Source organism: Canis lupus, chromosome 19, assembly GCF_048164855.1.
Source record: "Canis lupus baileyi chromosome 19, mCanLup2.hap1, whole genome shotgun sequence".
NCBI classification, from domain to species: domain Eukaryota; kingdom Metazoa; phylum Chordata; class Mammalia; order Carnivora; family Canidae; genus Canis; species Canis lupus.
In genome coordinates, this window is record NC_132856.1 from 22,714,552 (window position 1) to 22,737,436 (window position 22,885).

The 22,885-nt window shown below is 39.1% G+C and overlaps 1 long non-coding RNA gene across 1 annotated transcript; it reads right to left on the bottom strand.

Moving 5' to 3' along the window:
* Positions 1-1,742: 1,742 nt before the first annotated feature.
* LOC140611291 (uncharacterized) lies at positions 1,743-7,978 on the bottom strand. Its single transcript, XR_012012570.1, has 3 exons — positions 7,762-7,978; positions 7,193-7,377; positions 1,743-1,984 (listed from the first exon to the last, which is right to left on the bottom strand). It is a non-coding gene; the product is annotated as an uncharacterized lncRNA (long non-coding RNA).
* Between the last annotated feature and the right edge of the window lie 14,907 nt (positions 7,979-22,885).

The window sequence follows — 22,885 nt, forward strand, 5'->3', positions numbered from 1 at the left end:
AAACAAAGCTCAATAGGGTGAGACTGAAATCCTCTCTTCAGACAATTTCCAGGAAACTTGGATTTAACTTATTGTACTATATATATCCATCTATCTCTGTTTCTGAAAAGTAATCCCTTCCAGAAAAGTCCTACCATGAATGGGCTTCCTAAACTTTCTGGTCATATTTGGAAACTTAGTGGCAAGAACCTCTTCCTCCATTCACCCAATAATGAAAGATGGTTTACTGTAATACCCAGAGCTTTTTCTATTTTAGCCATTTGAGAAGAACATAAATGAGAACAAGCAGGAGTTCAATCACGGCCTGCCAGTCCAGAGTATTTTCAATGAGAATGCTTCAAGAGTGTGCCTAGTAAGGAGTTATAATTATTGCATTCCTTAGGTAATTAGAACATCTCAAGGTAGCTAAATAGTGGTTGTCTCTGGAAGGATTAGTGTAGGGCCATGGGAGCATCCAGTCAGGTAGGGGCACTCTGGGGCTTCAGAGTGGAACTGTTTCTAAAAACAGGTGTTCAGTGCATGGGTATTTGCTATCTATATCCTTGAACATTAGGGATAAGCTTGTATCTAAGAGTTCATTAAAAACATTGAGCAGGGACACCTGGGTGGCTCAGTGTTGAGCATCTCCCTTTGGCTCGAGTTGTGATCCCAAGGTCCTGGGATTGAGTCCTGCATTGGGCTTCCCACAGGGAGCCTGCTTCTCCTTCTGTCTATGTCTCTGCCTCTCTGTGTCTCTCATGAACAGATAAATAAAATCTTTAAAAAAACTGAGCAATTCATGCAAAGGTTACTGGAACTTTGCTTTGGTCAAAGAATATAGAAACAAAGCAAAGCAATAGCCAACAAAGTGTTTCACACAAATTTTCCCTAACAGTGAATGATTCCAGTTACCAGTTTTGTTTTCTACTGCCTTAGGACACAAATATTCCTGATTAAGGGGGTCTTCTATAAAAAAAATGCAGACCCTGGCTACATAAAAGAACTCACCACTAAAGTAAGTAGTGTTTTTATTGAGAGCAGTAAGGGTATAACTGCTTTCCATTGACACTCAACTTATAAAAGAGAGACAGGTCATAGTAGATTGTACATCTATCTTGCTTTACTTCAAAAAAATTCTGCTTTTATTTTCCCTTCTTGGACTACACTTTTCAATGATCTGTCCCATAGGGGAGAGATGCAAAAGTAGACAGACCCCACAAAGCAGGCAAACTCACAATGGTATAATCTTAAAAGCTGCTTACTTCCTATCCAACCCTACATCCTCTTCAGAGTTGGAGCTGAGTTAGACATTTGCAGGCATGCCTTTCCTTCCTTCCTGAAAACAATGGAGGCTGAAGCAAGGCAGTGATGGGTAGCAAGAGTATAAAGGGTATGCCCCCATGGAGAGTCAATGGCTGACACTGATAATTGGTTAGAAATCTCTTTCTTATTGAGTTAAACAGTGGACTCAGAATCTACAACTTCAAACAGCACTTCAAACAGCACTTCTAACAGTTCCTACCAACCTGTTGGAGATGACAAACTCCATGGACCTATTCACCACTGTGGGTGAAAGTTGAAGACAACTTCCCTGGGTGAGTGGGGGAATAATGAGTTTCCCAGCTACATACTCTTGCTTCTGCTTTATGACCCTCCACCTGGAGATGTCAGCCATCTGGGGAGTAGGTTTTTGAGATGTTGGAGACCATCTCACTAAATGAGATGACTTCCTCCTCACTTCCTTAAAACATCCAGAACAATAGTTCTCAAAATTAGTATGCATTCAAAGGATTTGCAGCTCCACTCCCATAGATTCAGGGGGTCTAAGGTAGGGCCCAGGTCTTCCACAGTTGACGCTCTTAAAAACACCATCTCTGGATTGCTCTTCTTCCTCTTTGGAGTGAGAGTCATTTTTGGTGGCTCTGGGGACTCAAAGGGGTACCAAATAGAAGGTGAAGTAGATCTCTCTGCCAGTCCTCACTGCTCCTACTGGTTTGGTTCAGACCTAAAAGTTCACACCAGACAGAAAGATTTGTTGTAATTCTTCTTGGCAATGATATACTCACTGATTCACCTCAAAAACAACTATTCCTGACACCCAGTAATTTTTAAAACCATGTTGAATGGATAGACTCATGAGTCTAATTTTACTTCAAGAAAGAGCTCTTAGAGGTCTTTTGATATATATTTGATAGATTTTAGAAGTCTTTGATCTGCATCACCTCTTTAAATACTTTTGCAGGAACAGAATTGTGGAGCCCACCCCAAAGTCAACACTGTCAATTGAAATGTGCTTGGAGTGACTTGATCAAGGAGCATTTCTGCTGCCTCGATACCTAGTCTGGATAATTGAGAAGAGTGGCAGTCAACTGGCCCCAGAGCACAACCACTGGCTGACAAGATCCTTTGTTGCACAAGCTGCCCACTATGCATAAAAGAACAAAGCTTGGAGCAGATGTTGGCATGAGAGTTGTCCAGTTGAAAAACTGGCTCCATTGTCAAATTTAAAATAGGACTTTATAAAATAGATCACACAGTTATTCACCTGTCTCAACATCATTCAAGGTCAATTGTGCCAGCTACTTTTTACATAGGGAAGGAATTGGCTCCATTATGTCTTTGTAAACTGTAATGCCATATTCTCAGCAAGAGCTCATGCCACGCAACTGTAGGGTGTCACCTGACACATCTCTGAATGGGACATAAGCCATCCGCTACCAGAGGGTCCACCTTGTCCTCCAGGGACGAGAGAACTATCCAGATTCATGGCGAGTGGACTTCCAAATAACATGAGATTAAAACTGATTCAGCTTTCATTTCAATTCAGTTCAGTACTTATTTACTGTGTACCTGCTGTTTACCAGGCTTTGTGCAGGGCCCTGGTGATATGGTGGGGATTTAGCTAAATGGGGTTGGGCCTTGCAGAGCTTTCAATCAGGTACAAGAGTTCTCACCTCTTCTATGCCATAGAGCCCTTTTGAGGTTTAGTGAAGCCTACGAACCTCTTCTCAGGATATTAGTTTTAAATGCATTAAATACATAGGGTTATAAAGAAAATCAATGATAATGAAATTGTCTAAATAATTTAAAATTTTTGATATAATAATATATGTGTTTCTTTATTAATGTATTAAATAAATTCTTGAGGCATGTCTTATGACTACTATAATAGTGATGAGCATAAATATTTTAAGAGATTAGTAATAACTGTAATGTGTTATGAAATATCTATGCTCTATTGTTGACAAAGTCGCAGCTGCTGCCACTACTGTGTTTTGTTGCCTCCATTCATAAAGGAAGGAAATGATGAATTTCAGTTTGAGGTTAGCAAAAAAAATGTAATTTTTTTCCCAACTAAGTCCATAAAACACTTGCCCCCCCACCCCCAAATTTCTATTAATGGATCACTTGGAGGTTAGTCAAGTCAGGTGAAGAACACCTGGAAGTGGGATAGACAATGAATTTGGTCATTTATCCACACCATATCTATATCTATATATCCATATAGAAGTAAAGTATAATGGATGGCAGCTGTTGTGATAGAAGAGTGCAGGTGCCACTGTATTCCCCCAATGCAGTCATGAGTGGAGGAAGGCTGGGACCTTTGGAAGAAGTAACAGGTAGGTTGGGACATAAAAGTAAAGGTATCCCCATGGAAGGTATAAAAGGAGAGGAAAGTCAATACTGTTTCAGACAAGAGAAATCATATGTACAAATCCATAAGGTAAATTAGAGCATGCATGGGAGAGATGAGAGGAGTTTCTGGGGCTCGACTGTGGAATGGTGAGGTGTCTGTGGTTGGGAAGGGTTAAGAGTGGAGAGTGGTGGAGATGTTAGACCACGAGGGAAGGTGGTCCTCCATGCTAAGGAGCTGACCTTCATCCTAAGAGCAGTGAGAAACCATGGTTAGTTTTCAGGAAGTGTGTTAATTTAGAAGATCACTTTGACTACTATGTGGAAAGCAGCTCATGTCGGGTAAACGGAAAGAGGCAGAGAGACCGTTGGAAGGCTTCCAGGCTAATTTGGTCACTGATTTGATGTGGGAGTGAGCAGGACTCTGGGTGTATGATGGTGCCTTTACTGAAATTGAGATTGCAGAAAGAGATGTGAACTGAGAGGAAGGGAGAAATACTGAACGTGGTTTTGAGCATGGTAGATTTCATGTGCCTGCGAAAAACTCAAGTGGCCATAACCAGTATGCACTTGTGTATCTGCATGGAATCTGATGCACAGAAATAAAATATGGGCTGGAGATGTAAATTAAACTAATCTTTTTCTTGTTGGATACCAAACGAAAGATTCTAAAATTGGCGAAAAACTATATTGAATCACATATTATGTAATTATTTTTAAATACCATTTAATGCTATGCACCAGACATAATATATAATTTGGATGTATTTTCTCTGTCTTTGAAGAATTGTACAATTGTGCTAACTTTGCAGACAGGAAAACCAATACTAAGAGAAGCTAAGTAATTTGTAGGTCATAGAGTGAGTAAGAGACAAAACCAGACTTTAAACCAGGTCATTGGATGCCCAAACCCATGCTCCTAAATAGTGTGTTATAGGGATTCTCTAAACTACCTCCCATGAGAAAAAAGCATAACGTTCCATTTACAGAAAAGACAACAGAAATTTTAGACTTTCTCTTTTTCTCTCCCTAAAAAGTCAACCAATTTCTACAAAATTTTCTGCACATTTTCAATTGAGGTTACATCTTATTAAAATCTTTTAACCCATTTCATTCATGTGTACCATATGTGCTCAATACCTATTAATTAAATGAATGGAATCCAAGCTTCACCTGAGTTAGATTCATTAAGGAAGAAGAATATGCTTAAACATTTTATGAATTAGGTAGAATTATGTTTGTTGCAAGAGACATTGACCCATAAACTTAATTCAGATTAGTTTAAGGGGAAAAACAAAGGGTGATTTCCTGAATAATGGAAAAATTATCTTCTCTTCAGGATGGCTGGATCCAGGTATTGTTCAAATGATGCCACTAGAGTTGGTCTCCACTGTTCCTCCACAAGGCTTTTTTTTTTTTTTTTTTCCTCCACAAGGCTTTTCACAAGGCTACCTCCAGTAGCTCCAGGTTGACATCCTCTTGGATTCATTTCCAGGAAAAATAACTTCTTTCTTGCAGCCATTCTAGTATGATTCTTTGAATTGCATCTCTTTGGTCTGGCTGGGATCACACACTCAGTTTGAGCCAGTCTCTGTGGCCAAGAGGAAAGACTCTGATGTCTGGCCTGGTCTGAGTCACGGGTCCACCCTTCAAGTGTGGGCGAGGGTGAGAGTCCTCCCAAAACCATATGCACTAAGGGGATTAGAGGGGTGGGACCTCCCCCAAAATGCAGCCTCTGCTAATAGTAAAGGGAGGAATATGTGCTGGGCAGGCAAAAACAACAGATGTCCATTACATTTGGCCACAGCAAAATAAGATTCTGGTTTGTCACAAAGAATGCAGTTTTCATATAAATATCTTTGTGTCTAGAGATAAGAATATTTCGACAACAGTAAGTTCCATCGTTAACTCTTCAATCACCAGGTGCTATTTCATGAGTCGCTTTGTGGTTTTAACTAGAATTGAATAACATAACCAAGACATAAAACTTTAAGGGCAGCTAACTGCAAAAAATGAAAACAACCATAAGCAATGTTACTGGCCTACTGTCAGAAATTTCTAAAGCTACATGCTCTGTGATTTAACAGAAAAAAAAAAAAATCATCCCTGACACCAGTGTAACTTCTGTGCGAAGAATAAGTGACTAATCTTAGAGCAGAATAAGAAAACTCGCCCTCATTACCTAACATCTATTTGGTTCCTGATTTTGGATAATGTGAGTTATCACTGTGAGGGAAACCTATATCGGATTTAGGCTAATAATTCTCTATTCTTTAGGTAGAATAACTTTTACTTTTTGGTGTATCCTCATAAACATCAATGACATACACAATTATGTAAATGTAACATTTAACAAAATAAGAACAAAATTCCATCCGTTAGAGATGAACTATAGCATTCTCGAGATGTGTGACAGTGTTAGTTTTGTTTAGAAGTAAAAGCAAAAGAAGGAGTAACTAGCTACCTAATAGAGCTCATTAAGTAAATACGTTGTCATCATTAACACTGTATTTCTGTGGTGCCAATATTAGGATGCCCTGGGATGACAGATGTCTAGACATTTCCTAAAGAATAAGTTCATCTCATAACAAAGCAGAGCAAAATTAGACTGAGGTTTTTCTTTTCTCCCTCTCCTTTTTTGTTCTTGGCACCTAGGGAGAGATTAATTAAAGAAGGAACAATAGGAAATTGTCCCAGGAAACTAATCAACATAAATATTTCAAGATCAAGAGAGGGAGATGAGTAGGATGTAACTGCCATTCATTGAATACCTACTATGTGCATGGAATTTGGCAATTAAGAAAAAAATCCTTTTTATCTTGAAATTATTTTAGACTTACAAAGGTGTTGCAAGGAAAGGTTACAGAGCTCCTATTTATTCTTTAGCCATCTTCCCCTCATGGCAACATTGTATACAACCATAGAACGTTTATCAAATTAAGAAAATAACTTTGGAATAATATTATTAAAGTACAGACTTCATTTGGAATATATATATATATATATATATATATATATATATTTTTTTTTTTTTTTTTTTTTTTTTTTTTTTCTGTTCCAGGATCTAATCAAGGATTCCACATTGAATTTAGAACAATTCTTTTTAAGGACTTACATATATGTCCTTTGGTCTGTGTGACTTCCATGCAAATGAAACAACAGTTACTAAGAACTTATTAAGATTCTCAGTTGGCAGATTTTCTGACATCAAATGCTATAATTTTCTTATCCCTATACTGCACTTTGCTTATGAATTCATAAATTTAGAAATTTATATTGAGGATATTTTTGCCTAAATATCATGACCAATTAAAGCATTTAAAACCCATACTTTCAGAAACTCCCCCCTTTAAAGTGTGATAGAGCCATTTTCACCACCTATATTGATCCAAAATTAGTTGGTCATGGAGATCAATATAACTATAAGTATATTGATACTTATTGATCATATTGATAATATAATATTATTAATACGATAAGTATTAAGTAGCCTAAGAATACTACTAGTATTTGATCAATTCAAAGGACGGACATTTCCTTCAAGGTTCTGAACAAATAAACAAGAAGTGGCTGAGTGTACCTTGTGGTCATTTGTAGCCTCACGTCCATTCCCGCTCTTTCGATGTACTGCCATTTTGAGAGGGGGAGGTGAAATGAGCTCTTCCCTCTTACACGTACTCTTGGTGAAAGGGCCGTTTCATGTGATGATCCCACACTGCAAGCAAGTCAGGGATCACCTTCACCTTCTTCTGACCTGGAGACAGCCTAGGAGGAGGTATAAGAACTAAGCTTAACCAATTGCGAATGGTTTCCCAGAACTTTGGATCTTGAGGAGATAACATGAAGATGAAAAGACTGATCAGAAGTCAGCAGCCAGCTCACCATGGCCATTTCTACTATTAAACCCTAGTTCCTGTTGTCCAGCCTTCTCTTCCCGTCCATTTCAAAGCCAAGTTCTCTGACTGCCCATTAATTCTGTGCATCTGCACCTCAAATTTCTTTCTGATAAACTCCCTTTTACTTCGATGAGCAGAACTGGTTTCTGTTGCTTGCAACCATGAGCTCTAAGAAAAACATACATGGTCTCTGGCCTAAGCGTGACTAATTCATGTTTATTAGGCTTTGGAGGCCAGCAAAATGCTCTCTTACCCAATTGTTTCTCTGCTGAAAACTGAATATTGGCTTCTAGCACCGTGGGCCTGGACCCAGTGCTGCTCGTTTGGTCATAATCCTCACACTTGGTTCTTGCTGTCTGAATTCTCCCCAGATGATATTCTCTATGCAGGCAGGGCCTTGGCCACCAGCATAGCATGGTGTTGGGCACACAGCTGGCACTCATGAGCTACAAGGGAAAGAAATGCATGAATACCAAAAACATTTCTCCCAGTGAATACATGCTGTTTTGTCACTGTCTTTGTGAAGTCACATTTTTTACCTTTGTGATAGTTATTTCAACTTTTAGGGAAGGGCCACCACTTACATCCAAATTAGCAAAAGCAGATACTATTTCTCCAAATATTGAAGGAGACCCGTTTAAAGGTGTCTGCCGGAAACATTGCCATCACTTAGGTTGGAAAGTGTTTACCAATTTTTAGTTCACCAGATAAGCCCATATTATTAGTTGGTATAGGGTGGTTTAGAAAGAAACCACTTCCATATGCTCCATGGAAGCTTGTGATAGGTCATTACAACTCTTAGGGTAGACACTATTTTTCTGTAGAGTTGAGACATATTCAGAATCATGGACTCATATGTGGGGGCAAAATTATAGCCCACCAAAGCCATAACAACACTGTTTAGCAAATGAGGGTGATGTTTACAACAGGACTGAATGTGACAGCTTTCAAAGCATTATGTATATTGCTAGGCATATACATGTACTGCACTGACAGCATGTCAGTTATAATTTTTGTAATAACGTGGACATAATTTATTAGAATTCAAATATAGAATAAACTAAGCACATGCTTCAGTCCAAAGTACTAATTTGTCTATTGCTGACAGTTTCGTATGTGTTTTAAGTAGAAATAAAGACATTATAATTGAATAAACGTTTTCCCCTTGCTAACCATGCCCTCTCAGGGTTAACAGCAAGCAAATGGAATAAAGTGGAATCCTTGCAAAAGTAACCACAAATAAGACAACCATGGGGGGAGAGGTGGGTTTCAGCTTTCCTGGTTGCCTGCCATAGAGGTTTGCTCATATGTGATTGATTGCTCTGGTGAGTAATACCAGTTGGCAGACATTAGTAACACTTTGTCTTACTTTTGGTACAGTTGTTAGCTTTTCTATGTTTAGCATGTTTTCATATTTTAATAAGAATTCTGAAGCTGTGTGTGTGTATATATATATATATATATATATATATATATATATATATATTCAGCATTAGCCTGAAACTTGACACTTTTGATTCTGGGGTAATTTATAGCTTCATCTGTATTTGACATAACTACAAGATGCTTTCAACATATGGAATTATGCTTGTAAAATTTAACCTTATTACATTCCTTTTCCAGCCCCCGTACGTTTTTTTTAATACACATTTACTCTGCATTTTAAACATTTTGATTATATATTGTTAGCAGGGTTGGCATAGTTTTGCAGAAGGTACAGAGGACTAGAGAAAACTAGGGGATACGTGGAGTTGTTTTTTGTTTTTGTGACAATTGACCAGGAGGCTCCATTTCATTTATGAACTGAGATGGATGAGGTACCAGCCTGAAATCCTTTGTGATTTGGCCAACAACATGAGTACCAGGAATGTTTTTACCCCTGCACTAAAGTATCCGATGAGGTGTTGGAAACATGTGGGCTCTTCCAGTATTTTGTGTGGTGCACTTGCTCCCTTCTGGGAGTTGGAACACGTCCACCAGGCGAACCATGTGAAAGGCATGAGCCTTCAACAATGGTGTGATGGAAATTTAAATAGGCAAGGACCCGCGCCAAGTTTGCAGAGCATTGTTTTAGGCTGACTTTAGCTCAAGCCAATGAGTGGCTTGGCTTGCGTACTTCAAGGCAGAAGTTGAAAATGGCTTAGGGTTGTCTTAGAAGTCCTGGGTACTTAATAAAGCACCCCCCATCTTCATCAGAAGGTATTTCCAAGGACTGGCTCAATCTAGGAAACGGCACAAAATACCTCCAAGAAAGAAGGCTCTGGATGGTTTTAATTCACAATGACAAACTACAACTAAAATTAAGTGGATGATAATCCATTCTGTATTTGCTTATTTCGGTTTATTGCAGCAGAGAAGTGCATTTTAAATGCTTTATTATGTTCTTTCTGTGGAGTTCAGTTAACATTGCCTCGGGCCCATGAGTAAGGGAAACTTAGAGGTTTTTCTTAAACAAAAGAGAGGAGAGCTTGCTCCTGAAGCAGGTTTCCCAAGGTCACGGCCACTTCTAATTACAATTCTAATGAAACATAAGGAGATCTTCCCAGGAGATCATTACTTGGTAATTTTTCAACAATAGCTATACCATCTTCTTCCCTATTTGGAAAATACAGAAAAATGGCCCATCAGCGTCCCTACCATAGATGTCATTTTCATACTCAGTATTTCTGAATCCTTGATTAGCTCTCTGACAAGCAGCACATTTATATACAGTATGAAATATGAGCATTATCTGTGCCTCGGTCTTAATTTAAAATTTGCATTATACAGTATTTATGTAGACCTTCCCTGCAACCTTTCAAGTACTCAAACAAATGATTCTCCATTAAAAGAGTTTATCTTGAAATATCTGTCTGAGCATTGTAAATAGCAAGTTATGGATCACGCGTTTATTTAGACAAGTGAAATACAACATCAAAAGCTATCGCTGAAAAACTAGGCCAATATGGGCATTAAAAATATAGCATCATATATCTTGGGCAAGAAAGTTCTCCAGATCCCATGTGCGATGATGGGGAATATTTAGACTCTCTAGCAAAGATTACATGTTTCTTGATTCATCTCACAGAGCAAGTCTACTTCATTTGCAAAGTGATAACCTATTACCATAACTAAACCGCCTATTGCATGGAGGCTCAGAAATAAAATAAAAAGATTAGCCAGTTATCTTATTTACATATATTGAATTGCAGTAATACAGCCCGATCTCTGCCTCTCATTTGATTCTAATTAAAGCGTAGCAGAGAAACTGCAATCCACACAAGAGCTTATTTTAATAGTCAGAGCTGGCAAAGTCCCAATATCACAATGTAGCAATTAACAGCACGGCTGTATTTGCTATTCATGGTTTGATGTAAAAACTTGTTTATTAAGATGGGCTGGAGGCGCTGGTGTGCAATAGACCTGCATGTAATTAGATTCCAATTATTTGTCTGTTTCTGATATTGTAAACTGGCACTTAGCACATCAGTTAAATTGACACACGGCGCTGCATGGTTTACTCGGTAATTAAAACATGTTCTGTTAATTAGATGATGACCACTTTATTTCAGGGCTCTTGTGTTTGGGTTTTCTAGTGTGCTCTGTTTGTATCATGAGCCACCAGACGCTCCTCTAATGAGTCCTTGTTTTGTTTCAATTACCACCTGCTGTTCAAAAGCAAAGCTTGTTTTAACTAAACAAAATTAATGCTTGTCTCTTCCTTTGTAAGAACTTAAACGTTAGACAAATTAATACGCTTATTATCGAAGTGCTAAGCTCTGGTTTTAAAGACTGCTAAGGCAATTAGAAGAAAGTTATAAAATGTTGTAGAGTGCGGCATAAATATTGTTTAGCGTATTAAGAGGCATTACAAACAATGAAATATTTGTTGGAGTTGAAAGGGAGCATAGAGACTTAGCCTCCCCGCCCCCAAATTAAATTAGCTCTTGCAATTTGCAAAGGGATCCAGACACTAATGATACCAGGGACTTTGTAAGAGAAGGAATTGAATAAAGTTAGACATGAAGGTATGTGGCATGGCTATAAATAAATTCATGAATGATAATGGATGGTCCTGGATGGTTTCCAAAATTATGCGTTTGCTCCATGTTCTCTTACACGATACGTGTGGTTTCCATGCGAAAGAATCGGTGCAATGGTTTGGGAAGACTTTTACTGCAAAGCCTAGCAGGAAAGCTTCTGCATTTTCTGAGGGGTTTGGCTTTCTATGAACTAAGCTGCTTGCTCTGCAGCTACTTCCCTATCAGCGATTCTCCCAGGGAACCAGCATAGCCCAGCTCAACTTTACAACACTTCCATACCCCTTCCCGTCCCAACAGCTGCTCATTGCACACCATGACATCATGGATGCCGCTCCTCTCTAGAGTTGGGCGCTGAGATGGTGTAAGGGTCAGGAGCAAAGGATGAGTACTTATTTCCCAGAAGAGCTTCCTCAACAGGTTTGGAGGACTCATTCATGAGGCTAATAAAGCAGTGTCAGGCAAGTAAGCCACTGATGGGTGTTTGAGAGGGCACTCTAGACAGAGTCAGATGCTTCGGAATGGCCCACAAAACTACCAGTTCATTCCCGTCCATCGGCACCAAACCAGCCAAGTCAAAAGCTAGGGGGTTGTCCTACACAAGACAGCCCAGAGTAAGGTAACTCCAGGGTTCAGATGTACTCTTCTGTAAGTGGCAATTCAGAGTCATTCAGGGTTCATGTCACGTGGTTTACACTTACTACCTGTCATCTTTAGGAAAACACGCAGACGAATCTGGAGTGGTATCTTCACAACGTATCTTCTCCAAAAGGTATTTTAATTCCAAAGCAAATCATGTTCACGTGTCGAAAAAAATCAGTTTTATTCTTACAGGTGTATCCTTGAATTGGGGATTTCATTGCCACCAGGCATTCAGCAACAGCAATACGGCAGAGCATGGAAGGTGAACCTGAGATTATGGACTTCAATCAGCCCCCATGAGACCATGGCCCATCAGCAAAGGTGATACAGTTGTATACAAAAACTAAATGCCACACTTCCTCCTGGAACATTAATTGAAAAAAAATTTCACAGTAGCTGATTTCTATACCTTAGGGTACATTTCCAAAGCAATGGGTGGCAAGCGAGCAGCGAGACTTCTATTGATATTAATGGCAGTCGCAAAGCTAAATCACTGAGCACCACTTGGCAAACTTACTCCTTAATGTTGCAGTTGCCTTAAATTAATATTTTACAAAGACCTAAAGTAATTAGACTGTGTCTAACTAAATGCCCCATTTACTCATTAGATAATTCAAAATGCATCTTTTGCTGCAGGCCCATTGGGCCACATTAAGTACTCTGAAATATATAAATGACTTCAGTGGGATCTTTTTAAAACATACTGGTGGAAGGGAAGGGTACAGACTCCTCACCAGTGACCAACTGATACTGGCTCACTGTGGTACATGTTGTTGGGACTCAGGGACATGATTTGATCATGGCCATCCACATCCGGGAACCAATGAGTTATTTTTCAACCATGACTCGTGTATAAATTTCAGATATCAACCCTGATTTGTATCCTTGTGGTAGACATTTGCTGTTTTTGGCCTTCTAGGAACTACTTCTATTTAAGTTCTCCTTGCCCATTTAAACCTGGGAAAGTTGATTTCACTCCAAGTTCTGGAATGAGAAAGCCAAAGTGAGCCCACCCTTCCTGGCTGTAGTGACTGGTTTACAAGTGAACACCTTAACCAAGATGGTTGAATCCCTGACACCAAGGATGCTTAATCAATAATTAAAAGAAGAAATATTTTCTTTTCTTTTGGATGGCTATTTTCTATTAAGAAAATAGCCCCAACAGTTGCTGACAGACATCTTGGACTACATTTTTTCAGCAAAGGGCCAATCCAGAGGAAGCAGAAACAACAGGCGGAACTTGGTCAAATCATGTGCAACCTATATCAAGCCACGCCAGTGCTACCCCTAGATTTATGTGAACCATTATCTCTTCCAGTACTTTTGCTACCATGTTGTTCTAGTTTGTTTTGTTCTAGCATTTAAGCTCGTTAAGGGTGGGTTTTTTCACTTGCAAGTGAAAAAATTTCTAGCCCGACTTTTCACATCATATCATCACACTGTTTTTACTTATTTAGGTCCTGAAGCTCAAGAGAAGAATCCCTTTTAAAGGTAAGTGGTCCAAGATGGATTTCAGAATATTAATCAAATCCATGAACTCATAAGCAATGTTTTACCCTGTGTGTATTTTTCTGGGGAGTCAAAATGATTGTTAAAATATTCTCCACCTCAGGAAGTTTAGAAACCCCTGAGACTGGTAACAAAAGTCTTGGAAGGTCAGCAAGAAGAGGCGCAACCAACATGAAAAAAGATTTTGCATGAGATCACCTTCCCATAAGTGTCAATTTTGACTGACCTCAAAAATTCAAGCGAGTACACAGGGGTTTTCTGAAGAAACCTGCATAACTAACAGGTAGAACTTCTGGTTGTTCTGGGAGACAGAGGAGGCCAAGTGAGGCCACATATGAATTAATGAGGTGGTGTTTTTTTGTGAAAAACTTAATGATTGGCCTGCTTCAGAGTTTGCTGCATCAGTGTGTGGATGATGTGCAGAGACTATACTACATATGTATTTTTTCCCACATAAAGCCCCTCCAAGGATCTGAACCAAGAAACAGATATTTATAGTCCATGTGGCACCTGGAAAAATGCATAGTCTCACTGTCAAATGCACTCAGCCAAAGGGCTTGCCACAAGGCTCTATAGAATAAAACCAGAACCAGATTCAAAATAGCTGTAATGCCGTAGACATGGAGGCCAAGTCTATCACAACATCTTCCCATTTCTCTCCAATGTTCATCAACATCTGTTTCATCAGATCTAGATGAAAATAGGTCCCTGCTCCTCAGTGATGATAGTACAAGAAAAAGAAGCACAGCAAAACCAAACATAAAAAGTAAAACCAATCCTTCCAGACTTATCTATCACTCACTTACACTCTGGAGTTCTAATGACTGTGTCAAAATGATCCAACTATGAGCTCTCGAGCTAGATTTTGAGTCCCAATTCTGGCTCTGCCTATTTCTACCTAAGTGACCTTGGAAATGTGAATTGCCATGTCTCTAGCATAGTTCATCCTCTAAAAAGTGCTAATAGACTAAATTATAGGAAATGGCTTGACATTCATCTATATTTAGGAAAAGAACAATTTTATATGGTTCAGAGACTCATACTTCTGTACTAGTTTCCACCCAGTTTGTGTGGTAGCTTAAAACACCAGGAATTTATTGTCACAGCTCTGGTCTGGAGACTAGAAATCCAAAATCAAGGCATCTCAGAGCCATGATCCCTCTGAGGGCTCTGAGGAAGAATCCTTCCTTACCATTTCCAGGTTCTGGTGGGTGCTGGCAATCATTGGCACAGCTTGCTTTGCAGCTGCTTCGGTCCAGTCTCTGCCTCTCTCTTCATATGGTGCTCCCCCTGTGTGTGTGTCTGTGTGTGTCTCTGAGTCTCTGCTTGTAAAGGACACCAACCTAATCCAGTATGACTCCATCTTAACTTTATTACATCTTCAAAGACCTTATTTTTAACTAAGGTCATATTCTAGGTACAAGGGATTAGGACTTGAACATAACTTTTTGCGGGTTACAATTGAACTCTGGGGTGAAGGGATGAATAATGAGGGCTGAGTTGGGACATTCCTGTGAGACCTAACCAAATGCTACTAACTCTCTTTAAAAAATCCTCCTTTTCTCTCCAAATGACATTTGGGTTTTCCCAAGAGATACTACTTTGGCTGTAGGCTTATTTTGTGCAGGAAGCTGCTTTTCCAGCATCCTGTGGACCTTGGATCCTCAGCAGTTTTGAATTGGCATCGGGGCCCACGGTTTATTCCACATCATGACTTGTGAATTGATTAAAATAAAAAGAGCCATCATGTTATAGGTCTTTCCTCCCTCTCTGCTTTGTTCTACTCCTACCTCTCATAGTCATTCTCATTGTCAACCCCAAATTTCTGTTGGTTGGTTGGTAAGTTAGGCAAATTGAGTTGTAGCTAAGCCTTACTCTTCCAGCCATGTGTTCAGAGATATCTTCTCCAAACAAAAGTGGTCAGAAGCTCAACACAAGTATATATTAGTCAGGGTTTGCCAGACAAGCAGAGCCAGTAGAATGTACATACTTACAGAAAGAGATTTATTCTAAGGAATTGGCTCAAGCAATCATGGAGGCTGAGAAATCCCAAGATCTTCAGTTGGCACCTTGGAGACCCTGACTGCTGATGTGTAGTTCCAATCTGAGTCTAGGGCTTGAGAACCAGGAGAGCCAATGGGGTAAGCTCCAGTTTAAAAGCCAGTAGGCTAAGGATGCCTGGGTGGCTCAGCAGTGGAGCATCTGGCTTTAGTGCAGGGCATGATCCTGGGATCCAGGATGGAGTCCCACATCGGGCTCCTTGTAGAAAGCCTGCTTCTTCCTCTGCCAGTGTCTCTTCCTCTGTGTCTCTCATGAATAAATAAATAAAATCTAAAAAACAAAACAACACAAAAAACAAACCCCCAAAACCCCAGCAGGCTCAAGACCCAATTAGAGTCAATGTTGTAAACTGAATCTGAAGGCAGGAAAAGACTTGGAGTCCGAGTTCAGGCAGGCAGTCAGGCAGGAGGAATTCCCTTTTATTTGTGTGAAGGTCAGTCTTTTTACTCCATGTAGACTTTTGACTGATTGAATGAGGGCCACTCTCATGAGGAAGGGCAATCTGCTTTACTCAGTCTACTGATTTAAATGTTAATCTCATCCAGAAACACCGGCACAGATATACCCAGAATAATGTTTGAACAAATATCTCGGCACATTTTGGTCCAGTCAATTTGACACATCAAATTAATCATCATTAGAAGGTTCTTTCCACTGAGAGAAATTCTACAGACAGCTTTTACATCTGTTTTTTCTTCCCACTCTCTTAGATTATTTTAGTAGCTTCCTAATTGGTTATCCATTACCAATGGCCTCATACCAGTTCGTTCTCCACATAACTGGCAAACTAAATTTTCTTAAAAAGCTGACCATCCCTTATTTTTTTTTTCCCTGTTTACCCTATCCTACTTTTTGCAAAAGAAAAAAAAATGGGTAGAATTCAAAATCCTTCATTTGGTTTACAAAGCCATCCCCAAATTAGCCTATGATACTTTTCTTAGTCATTCTTTGCAGCATCCTGACCTTCTGTCACACTGAATTTTTTATTTTCTTAGAAGCTTTTTGGTATTTTACTCCTATCATCTTGTTCACTTGTACATTTGTTCTCAGCTTACGTAAAACTGCTTGATCTGGGGAGCCTAAGTGGCTTAGTCGGTTAAATGTCCGACTCTTGGTTTCTGCTCTGGTCGTGATCTCAGGGTCATGAGCTCAAGCCCTGCGTTGGGGTCCCCACTCAGTGGGGAGTCTGCTTCCCTTGTTCCTCTCCATCTTCCCTCACCCCTATGACTGTCTCTCTCACTCTCTCCAAAATAATCTTAAAAAAACCCTGCTTGATCTATTTGTTGTGTTTATAAAGCGTATTCTCCACATTACTATAATGAAGCTTCCAATTTGTGGTCTGTTTATTTATCTTTCCCTATCACCATCCCAGGAATTAACAATATAAGTACCCGGGAATGGTAGCCTCAGAGGAAAAAAAAAAAACCTCTTAAAAAAAAGCATTTCCTTTTTTTAAGGAATTGCAAAATGTGTATACTATATTCCCTTGTTAAAATTTTGTAATGTATATGCTGAAGACATGAAGAAGGGCTTCAGAGAAGAAACCTATCAGATCTAACCTATTATCTATTTTAAACTGTGATTTCTTTTGCATGTATACTGGCTAGGAGTTTGTTGAGTTTTTTTGGATCTATGGGTTGAATTTTTTCACATCACTTGGAAAAAATTCAACAACATGTCTTCTCTTTATTCCCTTTCAGGACTCCAATTATACAACTAGTTCATTTTCCCATAGTTAGTCAATGCTCTCTCTATATATTTAATTTCTTTCAACCTCTCCCTGTCTTTGTCTTCAGTATGAATACTTTCAATTTACCTGTCTTTATTAGTCCATTCTCCTTCAGTGTTCAATTTCATACTAAGCCTCTTCCATGAACTTTCAGAAATAATAGTGCATTATCATTCTTTTTTTCTTCTTTTTTTTTGTGTTAGAATTTTCATTTGGTTCTTTGGGTAAGTTTCCATTTTCCTGATAGAAATATTCTCATTATACCCATCCTTTCCTATAAACCATTTCACGTATGCATAAGGTATTTAGAGCCTTTGCTAATTTCAATGAATGTGTCATCTATTGATCTGCTTCTGTTGGTTATGTTTTCTTTTGATTAGGTGTTACTTTTTCTTATTCCTTTTCATATATCATAATATAAAATTTTCTGTTTGTATAAAATGTAGAGTCTGAAAGATTAAAGTTTTTTTAAAAATTTTATTTATTCATTCATGAGGGAGAGAGAGAGAGAGAGAGAGGCAGAGACACAGGCAGAGGGAGAAGCAGGCTCCATGCAGGGAGGCTTATGTGGGACTCGATCCCAGGTCTCCAGGGTCATGCCTTGGGCTGAAAGTGGTGCTAAACCACTGAGCCACCCAGGCTGCCCACCCAGATTAAAGGTTTTGAGAACAGGGTTGTGCCTTTTCTCCTTTCCTCCTTGTGGAAAATGAAAGTGGAATGCTCCATTTTCCTAACCAAGAGTGAGGGCTTCAGGACACTTTCTTGTAGAGATGGTAAGTATTTGCAGGAAGAAAGACTGGGAATCTATTTCCTGGCTGACATTTGCTTGTATAGTACATTTTTTTCTCTGTCTCTGTGCCCTTTGAGTTTGAGAAAATGAAATGGGAGAGACAATAAGGTAAAGAGAGAACAGTAGGGAACCTGGCTAGACTGCTATACTCAACAACAAGAACATTTGGTTTTTTTGTGGCTCAAGTGGACCAACCAGGCTGTACTTGCAATTTTACTGGCTGTCTGCACAGAAGGTTGTTTGCCAAGAGGTGAGGTGTAGGGACTTATGGTGGAACCTAGGGGGAATACCAAGGCATTAAAAGGGCTTAGGATACATAGAAGAGGGGTCTTGTAGGACATTTTGGAGAATTCGCACATATCTGTCATGGAATGGGAAAAGAAACATGGATAGGGCACACTTGAAAGTAATGATTTTACCACATCATGGCTGATTACCATACCCCCCCCCCCAGGGTTTGAAATGCATAATAATCTGGTTACATTTAAGTTTATGACTCCTCTGATGAGCTATATGAGCCAGGGCTTGTGTCTGTCTTGCCTGCTTCCCAGTGTCGTGCCTTGTACATAGTGGGTGCAGTGCATTCCAAATGTATATTTTGAATAAATGACCAAAGAAGTAGAGAGTCCCCACTTGTCCCCATATACTCACTTCACTTTAGTTTTATCCCTAGCACTCATCATATCTGACACGTTATATACTGATGTATGCATTTTGGTTACTGCTTATCTTCCTCATAGAATACAAGCCCAGTGGGGAGGACTTTGCCTTGTTCGCTGCATGTCAGCAGGACCTAGAACAGTGACTGGCACCTACTTTGTGCTCAGTAAACATTTGTGAATGAGTGCTTTTTCTGTATGCCACACTCGATACACAGAATATGAAATTGGGGGTGGGGTAGCTAAAAAGATATAGTCATGGCAAACATTTGATGTGTATTTTGGTAACACAAATGAAATTGAGGCAGGAGAGATTTTTGATGCCAAAATAGTTTTTGAAAATGAATTGTGAAGCTACTCCAAAAGGCCTTTCTTAAAAAAAATTCCCATAAGTGTAAAAATGTATCTTGAAACATTCACCTTAGTTCACATCTTTTATAAATGATAAGATTTTAACAATACATGGTATGGCAAAGATAAAGAAATTTCTGATTGTTAGGATTAAAAAAGAACCCATTTCTGACTGATAGGATTACAATCTAAGAAATTAGCTGAACACCAAATATTTTAAAAACCAGCTGAAGAGATGTTTGAATACTGGCTAACATGAGGCTTCATGCAGTAATTAATGAATCTGCTTACACAGATAGAGTGAGTAGTACTTTTAGAGCAACAGTGGTTTTTTTTGGTAAGGATTTGTTTATTTTTAGAGAGAGTGAAAGAGAGAGAGCAAGAGTGTGTGTGAGCAAGGGAAGGGGCAGAGGGAAAGGGAGAGAAATCCTCAAGCTGACTCCCTGCTGAGCGTGGAGCCCCACTCAGGGCTTGGGGCTCAATCCCAGGACCCTGAGATCATGACCTGAGCTGAAATCAAGAGTCTGATGCTTGACTGACTGAGGCACCCAGGCGCCCCTGGAGAGATGCTTTTTTAAAAAATGTTTTAAATGCAAAATGAAATAATCTTACATTGAAACCGGAGATTGTTTTAATCTAATAATGTATTTCTGGAATGTATTTGTTTAGAATATCTGTTGACTTATAGCCCTTCCTCTGTCTTGCATGTAGGAAGGGCACCAAACCATAAACCAGGTGAATGAGGAATTATGCGTTGGGGAGTTTGTGACTGTCAGAATGATCTGGTTTTAGAGTGTTTGTAAATAGGGCTTTGGTTGACTTCCATCTGGATCGCTGTTAGTCACATCATAAACAATGAAGCTACTTCAAAGTGTGTGTCCACTAGAGAGGAAAAAGAGAGGCATTAGACTTTTGCCTTGTGGCTTGGAGCTTTGTGCAACAAATATCTTCTCTAAAACAGCAATGGACAGTCCAATGAGCCCATGACTCAGCTCCTTGCTTCTCTTTGTCATCGTCTGATTAAGTTGCAACCAACCTGAACATAAGGATTTTTTATCCCTGGTAATCAAGGAGTAGGATCCTAGGCAGGCGCACCAGTCATAACACTGTATTTCTTTTAGTTAGACGTAGTGTGGAAATGGAAGAAACACCTTTAAGATTTTACCTGATGTTCCTTAGCTGTTTAATGATAAACCTTAAGGCAATGCCAGGACTTCAGGAACACCTATTTTAATAACCACACTTCCTAAAAGCATGTGCTCTGACGTCAACGAGGTGTTGTTTCACCACGCAGGAAATTAGCCAGAAAAAGAATCTGCAAGTGGCAATTTCTACAGTAATAGATTTTGATGAATATTTTTTCAAAATGTTCTGCTGATGCTTGACATGGTAATGAATCGTGCCAGATTACATCAATCATGTTGTGTCACTTAAAAAAACAAAACCAACAACCCCCAAACCACAACGTGGCTATTAAAGATGGAGTTATAATGGCCATAGTTAGGAAGCCTCCATTTTTATTTTTTATTTATTTATTATTTTTTTTAAATTTTTATTTATTTATGATAGTCACAGAGAGAGAGAGGGAGGCAGAGACACAGGCAGAGGGAGAAGCAGGCTCCATGCACCGGGAGCCCGACGTGGGATTCGATCCCGGGTCTCCAGGATCGCGCCCTGGGCCAAAGGCAGGCGCCAAACCGTTGCGCCACCCAGGGATCCCAGGAAGCCTCCATTTTTATAAAGAAAAAAAAAGTACTATAAATACTTGATACTTAGTGCCCAATTGCCAAATCAGGAAAGGCTTCTAAATTCTCTCTGAAAGGCAGAGGACAGTTTCATATTTAGGTTTTAAAAGTAAGATATAAACTAAGGGAAAAGGATCATCTAAAAACAAATTTAAAATCATATATAACCAATTCACAAATCAGATTGATTGAGACCTTTCTCAAAAGATGGTTCAGTTCTCTCCTACTTGAACCCAATTCTTGGTTTATGAACTGAGTGGGGCATGTAGGAACTTCCCCAAGTAGGAAATAGCTGGCAACACAGAATGACTCATTCGGAGCAGGGTAAAAGTGAAAACGGTGAAAATGAAAACATCCTGAAAAGTTCTGTGTCACCTGTAAAGTTCCCAGGGAAGGTCTCAATTAGTCTGATTCACATAAATGCTATTTCTGTGGGAAGTCAATGCTCTCAGAATCAAGGAGCATTTCCTTTTAAGGAATGTTATTTAACTCTATTTCCCTTCTTCTTGTCCCTAGTAAAAACAGAATGGCTTCTAATATATTACATATTTTTTTTGAGATACAAAAATCACATCTTTTTTTCTTCTCTGAGACTACTATTTTCAAAATGTTTTGGCCTAAGAAATCTCTCTTCAAATAAAATTTTAATATAAAACATCAAACCTGCTCAGGTTGAAGGAGGTATAGGTGGTCCTCAAATCCTTCTTATTTCATTGACCCAGCCAGGTCTACAAAGAACACCTGTAGTGTATGATGACAACCACTGTTTGATCTATATTTGTATACTCAGAACCAATTCCTAATATTAGTATTTTTGTTACTTTTTCTGTTCTTTTTTTCCCCCACCAGCATTTTCATACTCAGACCTGGAAACTAAAAGGTATTGAAAAGTTCATGCTGAAATTTTGGTGTGAGAAAAAAGAATGCCATGGATGAACAATCTGATTAAGTTTAAGAAAACTTATCTATTTTTTTAAAAAGATTTATTTATTTTAGAGACCGAGAGAGAGCATGAGAGAGAGCATGCACATGAGCAGGGGAGGGGTAGAGGGAGGTAATTTTCAAGCAGACTCCACTTGAGCTGAGCTCAGAGTCCCACACAAGGCTTGATCCCATGATCCTAAGATCATGACCTGAGTCGAAACCAAAAATCTGATGCCTAACCAGCTGAGCCACCCAGGCACCTTTGGTCTATTCTTCCTATTGTAAATATGTTTTTTACTACCTTTAGGGACATGAATGTCTCCACTGGTATTTCCCTGTTTCCAAAATTTGTGACTAGGTGAAAAGTTAGAAGTTTATTAAAAACTCATTTTCTATGTTTATAAAAGCTTGAAGCTGATATATCAAAATCTTGGATTTTATACATGGTTGCAACTACCCTAATATATGCAGGCAGGAGAATAGAAAAAAAGAAAAGCAATCTGTGGTGTGTTAATCTGACACACAAAGGAAGATGTCTGTACATATATGAGGGAGTGCTGTAGAGTAGTGAGATCTGTAGTCAATCTGCCTAAAGTTCAAATCTTCATACTAATTACTAGTTTAGACTTCGGTAAACTATTTTCTCTCCCAAGATCTGTTTTTCACCTACAAATTAGGAAAATTAATGTCTGCCAACTGGAGTTATTATAAAAAGAAAATGACACAGCACACATAAGGACATGTAACATGGGGATCTCACTCTCAGCAAATACATACCATCTATATTATAAGTTTCATTTGGGAAACAATAGTCTTTTGTAGTGTTAGCTTGTCACTTTAAATTTTCAGGGGTCAAGAATGTAACAAAGTATTTTTTAGATTTATTTATTTATTTGAGAGAGAGGGACAGAGAACATGGTTGGGGGAGAGGGGCAGAGGGAGAGAGAG